Raw genomic sequence first — 14,020 nt, 5'->3', positions numbered from 1 at the left:
CACGGGATAAAGCGTGCTTTGTCAGGGAGTTCCAGGGCAGGCATATATGGTAGCAGTCTATCGGCCAGCAGTTTGACCAGGATTTTATTGCCAGAATTAATTAACAATAGTGGGAGCACATTAGAGGATCCTTAGCTGGTTTCAACAACACCGTCACTAGCGCGGTCCTTGTGGATTCAGGTAGGACACCTGAGGCTCTGGCAGATTCATACATATTACACAGGTGCAGGATTAGGATATTGGCATACTCCTTATGCAGCTGAGCTGTGATCTTGTCCAGGCCCGGGGTCTTACCAATAGGGAGAGAGAGGATTACCCTACAAAATTCCCCACCAGGCACCGCTGTTGTGGAATTTATTCAGGATATTGGCATTCACGACACTACCTGAGCTGGGGACACTTGGCAGATGCACTAGCCATATAAGTGAGGAGTGAAAACAGGTAGGGCTGCATGGGAGGCTGGGGGGAGGAAGGAGCAACAACAAAAAAAATGGGGCGTTTGAACTCAGTTCAGGACAAGGACGCAGGGGTGCTCCTGAAACCCACCTTGGGAGATTACAGAACCCCAACGCCTCAAAGGTAGGATAAAGATGCCAACTAACCAATTGCACTAACAATTTCCCCCTCTGCATACACCTCTCATACGCCAAACCAAACACAACCACAAACCTACAACACAGCAAACCGCACGACTACCGGCCGCAAACACCCCAGGCCCAGCCAACTGACCCACCCGGCTGGGGCTGCCAACAGCACATCACTATTCTCTTGCACTTTTCCAGCTTGCTCCCACTAACCACCCCCCTCCCTCTTTCAGATCCGCCAGAGCGCCAGGGGACCACTCCGGTGCTGATAGTGCGCGGTACAAATGTCCTTTAACATTAACATCAGAGGTAGGCTTGTTTAAACTATCTCCTTGCGCCAGATCTAACCAGCCCAGTGCTACTCTATCTAAATATTGCATGATTGCGTCATGTCGAGCTGTCATACAATCGATCATAAAAGTCACAAAAGATGTAATTGATCTTCTCAAGATCCCTGGTGGGAGTCCAATCAATTCGGATCCTCAATTTCTAAAATAGCCCCCAGTTGGTGCTCACGCTTAATGGCCTAAACCAGTGTCTGACTGGGGCGATCACCTTCACCATATGCAGCAGCTGCAATAGAGTCCATGAGAAACCGTTCTTCTCTCCCAGCCAGAAGGGCCATTTCATACCTCGTCATCCAGATTTGGGTTTGGACAGCTGGAGTGTTGTGCATCCCTGCTGAAGCTGCAAGCCCTTGATTTCATCCTCAAGTAGTGTTATTGATCTGCGCAATGCATTTAGAACTCCCCCCTTCCTGGATATACAGCACCACCTAATGTACAGTTTAAAGGTTTCCTAAAACACCAAGTGCCTTGGACTGAACCTGTGTTAGCCTGGAAAAATGTTTGTATGTCTTGTGCGAGATTACCATGGAAAACAGCGTGGTCTAGCGTGCAGGCCCTAAAACGCCAGCGCAAGTGTCTAGGGGATTGAGATAGACCAGAAAAGGAGACCAGCACTGGGGAGTGAGCCGATAGAGTTCTGGGAAGTATTTTAGCCTCTACGATCTTTGTGATAATCTATGTCGTAACCACAACATAATCTATCCTGGATGAACTACCATGCACTCCAGAGTAAAAGGAGTATTCCCTAGCAGTGGGATGCAGAAATCACCAGGCATTGTGGAGCCCGTGGTATTCGGTAATGGCTGCCCAACTCAAAGCAGCTTTAGGCAGAGTGAGTTGGGTTGTGGAGGATCTGTCTAAATCTAAGGATATTGCAACATTGAAGTCGCACACCCGTATGACCTCATCATTCGGAAATGTATGTATGTATGTGGTTGGTGCATTGCTGGAAGAAAGTGGAGTTATCTGTGTTGGGAGTGTATATATTAACAAGAAGAATCTGCAGTCTTGCACACTCGCCAGCTAAAATAATAGCGACCCTCCTCATCCCCAATCTGACCATGCAGTTTAAAATCTAATGATCAGTGAATGTACATGGCCACCCCTCGGGATTGAGAAGTGAAAGAAGAGCAGTACCTATGTATTCCCCACCTGGGGACATTGTGAAGCCTAAAGTCACGTGCCAAATGGGATTTTTGCAAACATAACATGTTCAAACAGTGGTTCTTAGCATAATTTGCAACCAGTGTAACTTTTTTCTGGTTAGTAAACCCCCACCCGTATATTCCAAGTCATCTGACATCAGATTGGTAGTCGGCGTACCCATACATTTACAGCCAAGGAAACTCAGCAGGGGCCCCAAGGGACTCTCTCAGTCCCCTACTATGACTACCAAACTGGACATGTCAAAAGCAATAAAATTGTAACCGTTGGAGCTGCTACCCATCTCACCCCAACTCACCTCCCCCCCCCCCACCCAGACAATAAAAACGAACATACCAGCTAGATTACAAACACCCCACCACCCCAATGAACCCCAAAACACATTTCTCAACGTCCGTAGTGGCTGCTGAAACAGAGAGCCGTTGACAGCTGCGCCGGCTCCTGATGACGACAGGCTTACTTCAACCAATTTGACTTTCCTGCGCCCTCTACCGCCAAGGGGCTTCAGCCTCGAAGGTGCCGGCCCTCCTTACATGATATGCTCACAATGGAACTGTCAGTCATTCATCATGGTGAGCGATGAAGATAGTCTCTGGAGTCTGTAAGTTCTAGTGCATAAGGGGACGTGAAAAACACGGGGCCTAATTCTGAGTCGGGTTCTACCGGCGGGTTTCCGCCGAACTTGGAATGAACTACTGGCACCTGACTTCCCGGTAACAACCCCAGCAGTCCAGGAAGTCAGGCGCCAGCAAATTGTTAGTCCCTATTCCCATAGAGTTGTCTTGGACTCTATGGGAATGGGGGCCACGGAAGCACCGTTGTTAACGGTGCTGATGATTCCGTGACCGCTTGCCTACCGTGGCCGCTCTGTCCGACAGGGTCAGTCCTGTGAGGCACAGAGGCTCTGGCAGACAAACCCGCAGTGTGCCGATCCGGAAACAACGGTGCCAGGATGATTACCGACACTGTTGTTTTTGGACCGGCACACTTGCAATGAGGACCACTGTCTTGCCTTCATGCACCACTAGTAGTTTTGCCAGGTATTGCATAGTGAACTTTGTTCCTTCTCAAGATATTCTTCACAGCTTGAGGGCTGAAGTCTAGAAGGAAACAAATCGTCTCTGAGCCCAATCGTAGTCTGCCTTTCTCTCTAGCAGCTTTAAGCAGAACATCTCTGTCTCAATAATAAAAAATGTGTGCAATAATGGCTTGCTCGGGAGCATCGGGGGTCGCTTGGCCACCAGGGAGCCATGAGCATGTTCCACTAGGAACATACTTGAAACCAAGGACCCCTCCAGGACTTCTAGGAGCAACTTCTCCACACATTTTTCCATAATGCCAATGAAAGTATATTCAGGCATTCCCCAGAATGTGCACCTTGTTTCTGCTCGACCTGCCCTCTAAGTCATCATTCTTAGCGACAACCTTCTTGACTGTTTGCAGGAGGGGTGCAGCATCTCGCTGCAGAACGGCCAATTTGTCCTCCCTGTCACTGATCCTCTGCTCTGCCTCCGTCATACGACCACACAGCTTATCGATTTGTAAAGCAGAGACGTCAACCTTGCAGGTAAGAGCATCAATTTTCACCCGAGATTGTCCGTACTATTTTTGAACGCTAGCAGTGATTGATTAAGGGCCCAGACATCCAGGTGAGAGGGGCCTGGCTCGGAGGCCAGGGGCCGCACCACCGGTACAGGTCTGGCAAAGTGGTTCAACTTGGCTTGTTTTTTGGTGTTCACCATGTTGTATCCAAAACTATATCTGCCCAGGGGTCCTCTGGGTCTTCCATATCTGAAAACAGCATGCCGGAGGGAATGCTCCTCAAGGATCCCAGCCCCAACCCCCACAGCCAACGTAAGTCCGTCAAAGGAGCAACCCTTGGGCAAGGACCAGTCAGTCCCTCAGGGACACTCAATAGCCAAGAAGATAGTCAGAGCTGAGGAGTGGGGTGGAACCGCCACAGGCAAAGCATCCAAGATCAGGCTTATGACAGCCCACAGCTCTCAAGGACACCCCTCCATCAGAAAGACTACAGAATGGGGTATAATTCCACTGTTCCCCTGCAGTGAAGGTGGTAACCAGCAATTAGACTGCAACTGGAAGACATATCCAACTACCCCTCGCACCATGGAGGTGCTGTTCTGTTATTGAGGGTAGTTGTTCTCAGGGACCCACTCCGGGCTATCCTGCCAGCAAAACCAAGTTGTTAAAACTGCCAGAATAATCCAGACATAGCAGGCGTGGGGTCCCCACAGAGGCAAGCCTCCACAGCCCATATAGACCTGTGAGGCACCCCTGCGCTGCAGGATGAATGGCCCATCCAGCTGCCAGAGAGTCCAAGCCCAGCACAGGCATCACACGGGTGTGCGTACCCCTGGGGAAAAAAGCACTTCAGATTTGGAGCCCTGCCGATGCCCCCAGTGGTGTCATGCATCCCCAACAGTTTTTCCCTTGCTGGACAAACAAGTGGCTATGAGGGAAACAATCCAGAGATAAATCGCATTTAGCACATAAGAGGGACTGTGCTCTGAGTCGCTCACCACCAGAGGATCTCTGCATGGGTTACTGTAAATGGTGTGTTTGCAGCCGAGTGTACGAGGCCCGACCCGGCATCGGGCAGTATCTTCATTCAGCCCAGACAGCTATAGGCCACCACAGGATATGATGTGATATGATGATATGGCATTTGGAACGTGCCTATACACAAGTGTTTCAAGGCGCGATGAGGCAGGGAGGGGAGAACAGAGGGAAGACAGACAATGATCTTACTAGGCCAGGTGTCATTCAGATTGCGCAAGTGCATGAGTGGAGGGAAGGGAAAGTGCAGTACAGGGTAGTGGAACAACAGATAAATAATAGGGCCAAACTAGTGGCAAGTGCAAGGTAAGTGCAGACAAGTGCTGGGAAAGGGGGCTGTCGGGATAAAGAGACAGTCCCGTAGTGCAGAGGTTGCCAGGGAGGCAGTGCAAGTGGAGAGTGGCCCAGATGCAGGTAGAGTGCAGTTTCAGTCAAGAATTTAGCAGGGGACAGAGGATGGTGCTGCACCGTGTCCCCCCACTTTTTCTCACCTCCTCCGGGGGATGAAGCGCTCCGCTGATCCCGCCAGTCCGGGGCACCGGACCTCCCGCCGACCCCAGCAGGGCGCTGGAGCATCCCAGTTTAATGCATACAGTGGGGCTAACAGACAAACAGTGTGGCCCGGCAAGGAAGCCCCCCCTCACAACACAGCCCAGCAACTCAATGGGCCACACTGGTCCCGCCCATGGGGTCAGTGTCCACGGTCACAGGTGTCATTGCGGGTATCCTAGCGTCTCCACTCGTCCCGCCATGGCACCGGGACGTACAGCACCACTAGGCCCAGTCAGAGATCACCCCCTCGTTATGGCTCACGGGTCAGCAAATGCTATTCCAAGCCACAGCGCCGCTCACGGATGCCGTTCAGCGATATGGGAGAGGCCGTTACCAGCAGAAAAGACAGGATAACAGTAGGATTTTAAGTGCCCTCGTCTGAGCTCTTTCAGGCTGCAGCCATTTTTTTGCCGCTAAACAGTGCCCCCTTCAACCAAGTCTTTACTTTATTGACAGACATTCATAACATAAACTCATCAATCTCACAGTGCACTAAGTTCATTGCAAAGAAATAAAAATCATATAACAATAGTAGTGTATACTTCCACCCAACATCATCTACCTACTCCGCATGTTACCCCCTCTGCTACTTTAAGTGAATACAAATCCCCCTCTCAGTTTCCCCTTCAGTTCTTGGTCACAAATAGTAGTTTACAACCTCCATCAGCATTCTGTCGAGCATTTACTCTCCTTCTTCTGGAAGAACGTCCAGCAAACACAGCCTCGCGGGAATGTACAGCTGATGTGTATCCTTCAGAGCATTCTCTCTGAAGGGAGCAAAACTTTCCCAAACCATACCAAGTCGTCGTGTATGATTGCTGTCACTCGTTCCATACTATTGTGATCCCATAGTGCATAGTACCATTGTACAATTGAGGGTGCCTCCCTCCTCTGCCACATCCTTGCAATGCACCTCTTAGTCCCAAGTAGCAGGTTTTCACACAAACACCACCCTTCTTCCTCTAAGTATTACCTCCCCTCAATGGCGTAACACAAAATGTGGGGGCCCCCCTGCGAGGCATGCTGAGGGCCCCCCCCCTAACTCGGCAATAAATCACGGGTCGCGTCACACTCTTGGCCGGCCTAGATTGTCACGATTGCGCAATATACACAGTGCACACTGCACTAGGAGAAAAATATAAATATGTATTTTAATGCAATATACATCACACTTTCTGAGAAAAATTGGCTATAAAGTCACAGTGTTTGCAATTGTTTTGTAGCGTAACACCAATCCAATACATGTAAGTCACCAACAGTGCACAGGAACATTAATGCTTTGCTATTACAAATTCCATGCCACAATGAAAACATGTCCAGCTGGCTGCACAATTTGAACCAGTGTAGACACTTAATAACATTACAGTAAAGCATGCCAGGCCACATTTAGACATACCTAGACTGGTTACACCAAAATGCCTATCAAAGCAATAACACTCATCAAGAAGAGAGCACACATTAAAGCCTGCGACCCCGTGGCCTCTACCAACACAGCCAAACTCTTTGAAATCTGCAAGGAACTAGTCAATCCTGTTGCAGTCTCTACCTCTCCTGTTCCCTCCAAGGCCCTCTGTACGGTTCTGGCCTCTCATTTCTCCGCTAAATCTCAGGACATCCTGTGCTCTATCTCTTCTTCCTCTCCCTCTTCCTCTATCGGCCCCCTTTGGCCATCTCTAACTCTCCAACTCCCTTTTCCTCTTTCTCTCTGACAACACCTGACAATGTTTCTAGACAAGCCTGATCTATGAAAGCGTCATCCAAACAGGATCCCCTGTTCCTCCAGAACCATCAAGGACCATATTGACACCCTTGCTCCTGCCTTGGCCGATTTTCGTAATCACTCTTTACCACTGGAACGTTCTCCTCGCCCCTTCAGCACTCCCTTGTGAACCCACTCCTCAGGAAGCCATCTGCTGATCCTACCTGCCCAGAAAACTATTGCATAATCTCCATAATCCCTTTCTTGTGCAAAATCTTGGAAAAGCTTGCCATCTCCCAGCTTACTCTCCACACTGAATCTGTTGGTTGTCTCCATGACCATCAGTCTGGCTTCAGAGCTGCCACAGGCATGGAAACTGCTCTCCTGAACACCCATGAATATCTGCTCTCTAACCTTGATTCCAGCATTCCTTCTGTCCTCACCCTTTTTCTTTCCTCTGCTTTTGACACAGTCAACAACGCCATCCTGATCAATCAAGAACCTGGGCATCACGGATCAGGCCCTGGAGTTACTGACCTTCTTCCTCTTGGACCCCCCCCAGGTCCAACCTGGTCCCAATCTCTCTGCCACCTCTCTCTACCTGTGGTGTTCCCCAGGGCTCTATACTCACACCCTGGTTTTTCAACGTCTTCTTGGCCCCTTTGGCCCACCTGATCTCTACCTTCTCCTCTAACTTTCAGTGTTATGCGGATGACTCATATTTCCTTCAGGCTCCCCTCAGCCTCCTCTCCTCTCTCGCTCATTCCTGAATGTCTATCCGCGATTCAGGATTGGTGCGCCTCCATTGATCTCTGCCTTAATGCCAGTAAGACGGAGATCCTTCTCATTGGGACCCTGGCACCAGCTTTCCTTCTCTCACTCTGGCCGTCCTCCTTGGATACTCTTCCTTTACCTTCCTGCGAGGCAAAAAACGTTGGTGTCAACTTCTATGCCACTCTCACTTTCTCTCCTCACATCTCGCATGTCACCAAGAAGTTCAACTACCAGCTGATCCTCCTCAAAGGTACTCTTCCCTGTCTCACTTTCCACCAGAAGCTCACTGTCTCTAGAGCCCTGGTTCTCTCTAGGCTGGACTACTGCAACAGCCTCTTTCTCATTCTGCCTTCCTCTACTCTCCGTCATCTGCAACTAATCCAGAACAGGACTGCAAGACTTATCCTTGGCCTCAAGCCCAGGGATCATATCTCTCCAGCCCTGAAATTTCTCCAGTGGCTCCCGGTGGCTGCAAGGATCAAGTAAAAGACCCATTACATTGTCCACAAGGCTTCCTGGGGCCGAGGACCGCACTGCATCCAACGATCTCTTCCAAAATACCTTCCTTCTCGAGCCCTTCGCTCAGCTACCTCCAACTCTCTAAGGGTTAGTTGCTTCTCCAGGCTGAGAGTGGGGGGTAAATCTCTTTCCTCTGCTGGTGCCTCCCTCTGGAATGGCCTTCCTGCCCCTTCAAACTTGAACCGGACCATCTGAGGTTTTCGGAAGCAGCTCAAAACTTTCCTTTTCTCCTCTGCTTTCTCTCTCTCCCTACCCTGCTGACCTATTTGTCTGCTGTACCGATCGGCTGCTTGGATACCCTCAGAGTCTCTCTGAGTGGAGGCTCTTTCTTGATCGGTCACCCTTGCACTGTCTCTATGCCTACCATGCACTTAGGGGCTGTAACTGTAACCCTGCAGCCCCTTGTTCACCTTGCACTACCCGTAGCCGTGCTGCCCTGGCTGCACTTACTCAGAGCATTGTAGCCCTGTTTTCCCCTCCCCTCTCCCTTGCACTTCCACCCTCCCTTTCCTCTTGCACCTCTCGTTCTCACAATGACACAAGGCCTGGTGAGATCGTTTGTCTTGTCCTCCCTCTATCTTCTCTCCCTTGTCTTGTCGTGCATAGAAACACTTGTGCACAGGCACATTATAAATGACTTTTATCATATAATTTTATCACAGATGCCCAGAAAAATATACAATGCCGCAGTAAGAAATGGCTAGACTGGCAGCACCCAAATGCCAATCTAGCCAGGTAAGGCTAGTCAGGTGCCGGTAATTTAGGTGATCCCCAAGAATAGGGCTAGGAGTAATCAAGCCATTAAACACAAGTAGTGGCGCAACACCATTGAGTTGACTGGGCTTCAGCACCCCCCCCTGACATTTTGGGCTATGTTGACTCGACCTGGCTGACCTTTAGAGCAGTTGCCAGACATAACAGGACACAGATGTTAAACGGCACCTGGGTTTTGCTGTTAATAAGGGCTCAGCAATTACCAACGTAAAGCATTTCACTGCTAGCACCTGCATTCAAATGCCACATTTTCTAGGCAATTGAAATTGCGATGTGAGTCTAGTACTTGCATGCCAGGGGAGTGATTGGAATGGTAGAGAGGGAATAGTAGACTTAAAGGAGAGAGTTAACTGCTTTTAACATTGAAGCTGCACTAGAATAGTCTCATTAAAACGTGTAAAGAAGTTAGATGCCCCCACACCAATAAGTTTGCCCCTCCCCACCATCCGTGAAGTTAGCGCCTCTCCCAACATTTGAAGGGTTATCCCCCCTGAAATGTAGGTTTGGTTGTGCCCCTGTACACAAGCACACACGCCATTCACCATATACACACCCAGCCATCCATACATTTAAGTGTGCACTCTTTCACCATACATGCACACCCAGGCAGCCACCCATACATATAAGTGTGCACCCTTTCATTGTACATGCACACACGCACACCCAGCGACCCAGGCATTTGTGTGCACCCTTTCACCATACACTCACACACGTCATGGGATTGAGGGGTGCCCTATTACTTCAACAAGAAATTGGGGCTCATTACAGGTCCGGCAGTAACTGTGCCGGTGCTACCGGTGGGTTGCCAACAGACCCCTAAGAGATTCCCGGCACCTGACTTCCCGGTGCCACCGGGCTCTTCCAAGTCCAGTGGACAGGAAGTCAGGTGCCGGTAATTTCAGTAATCCCCATTCCCATCGAGTCCCATAGGATTCCATAGGTTTGGGGACTCGGAAGCACCAGCACTGTTGTTATCGGTGTCGGTGCTTCCATGACGGGTCTGACTACCGTGGCCGCTGTGCCCGGCAGGGTCAGACCTGTTGTTTTCCTAAATCTGCCAGACCTTTGATTTCACCTCCTGCCAGAAGTGTTTCATCTGTGTGTATCCCCACCAAATGTGCTTCACTGTCCCCTCTGCCGCACAATCTTGTCAGCATAGCGGGGAATCAGAACTTTTCATTTTATTCAACTTCTGTGGTGTGTAATGCCATCTGTGTAGGAGTTTGTAATGCAATTCTTGGTTTTGTGCCAAAGTCCCCCTGACTGCCTGATCCTACTCTTTATCAGAAAATTGCCTGCCTGCATCTACTTACCACTTGCCCTTTATCTTCATTGGTCCTTGCTCTAATGCTCTAAGCAGTATTTTGTAGAGAATTGAAATTAGCCCCCTGTTGGTCATGATATCTGTAATCACCCTTTCCCACTCTGTCAATTCTCTACTTGCCCCTTGCCTCATAGCAGAGGTGCTAGCCCAATGTTTCAGCTGCTGGTACTCAAATAAATCTCCCTTAGTCCAAATTCCCTGGAGCACTCTTCAAATGTCTTGATATCTGTTGCCTCATATAGGTCCTTATTTGGCCACCCCACTCCACCCTGTTGCTTGGGTTTATACAGGACACCCCTCCTAATACGTGGCTTTTTCCTGTTCCACACAAATCTCATGATCCCATCTTATACCCCCTTCAGAACCGCTCCTAGCATCCCTGGAGCTTCCGTACAGGTTCTTGACATGACCTCCATCAGTGAACTGAAATTGTCTTGTGAAACTTTAGGCTCAAATGCTACTCTGCAGCTAGTAACATCGCTGCCCCAATCAGAGTTCACACTTTGGCGCCTTGTTGGCAAACAGGCCACAGCTGTCTTAAACCGCCTCCTGGAGGTGGTTGCCTCATCATGACTTTTTCTTAGCCTTTGTGGTCCATCCCTCCTGACCGGGCATAGGGAGCCTCTCTGCTCCTGCACAGGTGGCATCCTCTCCCCGCCACCCCCCAGCACCTTCAGATCCTCCACTACACTGTCAATAATCTTTTCCTTGTTTCCTAGCCTCACCTACAACCTTGTCAGGAAGAGCCATCGATATGTCAAGTTTTTCCTTATGAGCTCCTCCGTGACCACTTTAAATGCTCTCCTTTTGGCTAAAGTCACCTATGCCAGCTCAGCAAACAGCTGGACCTCACTGCCTCCTAGTCACACCTTGCCCCACTTCCTGTCAGCCACTATTATTCGCTGCTTATCCTTAAAGTGATGATGCTTCAGCAGGGTGTCCCGAGGCCATGCTTCTGGTCCACTACTCCTTGTGCCTACCCAGTGCACCCTATCTATATAGAGATTTTGCATCTAACCACTGTCCACCAGATCCAAAGAGCTCCATGATACAATCTTCCACGTCCATCCCCTCTGTTCCTTCCTTTAGGTCCTTAATCCTGATGTTCTCCCTCCTCAACCTGTTTTCCAGGTCTTCGCACATCTCCTCCAGCCTCACCATTCTCTCTTCCGCTACTTGTGCCTGCTGTAATAGGTGCGGGATCCTTTCCACCCCTGCCATTAGCTGGCCCTCCATGTCAGCCGCCCTCTCTGCAAGGGCCTTGAGATACTTCTTGTTTCCCCTATTGCTTGGGACAAGTCCTCTTAGATTGTCATGGGTGGGCTCCACTGCTAAATTCACTTGTGGGGACTGTATGGTGGTGACATTCAAACATCTGGATGTGACCGATTATGTGGTTAACTCAAACCTAGGCTCACCCAGTCCTAAGCGCAGGGCATGGATGGTCCCGCTAAATCATTGTTAACCCCGTGGCAGGGAGTTGGGAACTGTTGTCCCAGTGGGAGCTCTGCCTGTGGTCCAAAACTGGTCTTGCGAGCCTGTGGGACCTGGGCCTGTACTGCCACTCCTGCAGCCCCAATGGCACTGGCCACAGCCCCAGGGTGTCTGGGGAGGGTTCCCAGTGGCTTTGCGGGTAATGCTTCCAACTCTATGCTTGCTCGGAACCAATTTGTTTGCTTTGGCGACATGGACGACATAGAATGACATTCGCTGTCTGGGACAGGCCCATGCCAGACTGCGGGGTGCGGTGCGTGGCAGTACCCTGGATTCTCTGACTATTGGCATAACACCGCAGGTCGAGCATATGTCATTACTGCTGTGGAATGTGGCTGGAGCTAAAACAAGGTTTGCCTGTGCGGAGACACAATCCATACTTAGTGAGATGGACGTTGTCTTGTTACAGGAGACCTGGTCACAGGATGAAATTAATGTGGATGTGTTTGTTTCATATCTGGAGCGGGCTGAGAGTAACAAGTGGGGCGGAAGTACCGTGGACTGTGTATCCTGGTCAAATCGCTCAAGGAGAGTGAGCAGGTGGTTTGGAAGAACCCGGTCCCTTTTATACTCATGGTTAAGATCTGCAGACCAGACCTGACTGACCTATTAGTTGCCACCTTTTATAACAGTCCTCACAAACAATATGGCAATAACTGTCTGGGAGTTCTTGCCCTAGTCTTGAAGGAGATGATCCCTCAGCTATCTGTGGGAAACATGTGTTTGGTGCTGGGGCGGTGAGGGGTTTAAAGCAAAATTGGGGGAGGGGCCTTGTAATTTGTAAGATGATGACACAGAAGTTGTGGTGGCGGGGATACCCTCGCCCATCTCGATGGATCACAGACTCTGCGCGGAGGGGCAGCACCTGTGGCATTACCTATATAAGTGGGGAATGTGCACAGTAAATGGCCCATTTAGTGCAGATATACCTTGTAGGGTAACTTTATTATCATGTCTGGGAAGCTCCACAATTGACTATTTATGTGTCCATCTCAAGGTTTGGAACCATTTAGTGAGGTTTGGTGTGGTTGATGACATCTGTAGTGACCACTTTCCAATTAAGCTAGATATCCGACTGGCACCCAGAGTTGCTCCGTCTGCCTCAGAGTGCCCCCTGGTGGTGTCTGTGAATGCCACTAGACAGAGATACAAATGGAACCATGATATGCGGGAGGATCTATTGAAAATGGCAATTCAGTCTAGCCCAGAGGAACTGGAGAAGTTGATGTCAGGGACCCTGGACTACGCAAACATCTAAGTAGAGTTTGGTGTACTGACGTCCAAGCTTTCCTCTGTGTTTACAAGTGTTCGGGATAAGCACACAGGCTAAGCAAGGGTGGGTTGGTTTGACTCATAGTGCACCAAAGCCAAGTCGAACCTTCTCTCCATTTTGAGCTGCCTGGGGGGCTCAAAAACTGCAATTATTAGGGCCAGGTCCCGCTATAAGAGGGTTCTGGCCAATAGGAAAAAGACCTTTGAGGAAGAAGCATGAAATGTCTGGGTCGGTGCTTCTAGGGACAATGAGACAAAGCTCTTTTCGGAGATAGCACAGCGTGGTCCCTTGTATAAATACAATCTAGATGTCCCAGTCAGAAATATGCCTGATAAGGCTTGGCTGGCACATTTACCCTCCCTATAAAGTGCCTGTTGGAGGGAAGAGCACTCTGGGCCTGTCACTGTAGGTAATCTACGGCGCCTAGCTAATGGTGGCAACCGGACCAGTATTGTCTTTTCGCTGGATAAGATGAAGCTAGCCATAGGTAGGCAATGCTGTAACTGAGCCCTGGGCTCAGATAATGTCCCAGTAGATCTGTTTATTATGGCCCCAACTTCTGGGCCCCTGTCCTGGCTCAGGGTTTCAATGGTATATGTGTGGGTGCATCAATACCTCCCTCATAGTCTACCACAATTATCCAGCCGATCCAGAGCTTCTGCGGTCTCATACTGACCTATTTCGCTTTTAGACTCCCTTTTCAAAATCATGGGTCATGCCATTTTGGCCCGCCTTGAGGATTGGGTCACGAGCAGAGGGGTTCTCTCCCAGGTCCAGTTGGGCTTTTGGCCGGTGTTAGGAATGGCAGAGCAGGTCCCCAATCTCTATTTGATAACTGCACACTCACTTTATGTAAAGGAGGAGCCAAACTATGTGGCATGTATGGACCTGAGCATTGGTGAATTGTGCAAAGTTGTGGGATGTGCTCAAGTCCGTGAA

This window comes from Ambystoma mexicanum, chromosome 2q, assembly GCF_040938575.1.
Source record: "Ambystoma mexicanum isolate Mex_15411 chromosome 2q, UKY_AmexF1_1, whole genome shotgun sequence".
Lineage (NCBI taxonomy): Eukaryota > Metazoa > Chordata > Amphibia > Caudata > Ambystomatidae > Ambystoma > Ambystoma mexicanum.
The sequence above is the reverse complement of the archived record's forward strand: the minus strand, read 5'-3'. Positions refer to the sequence as shown.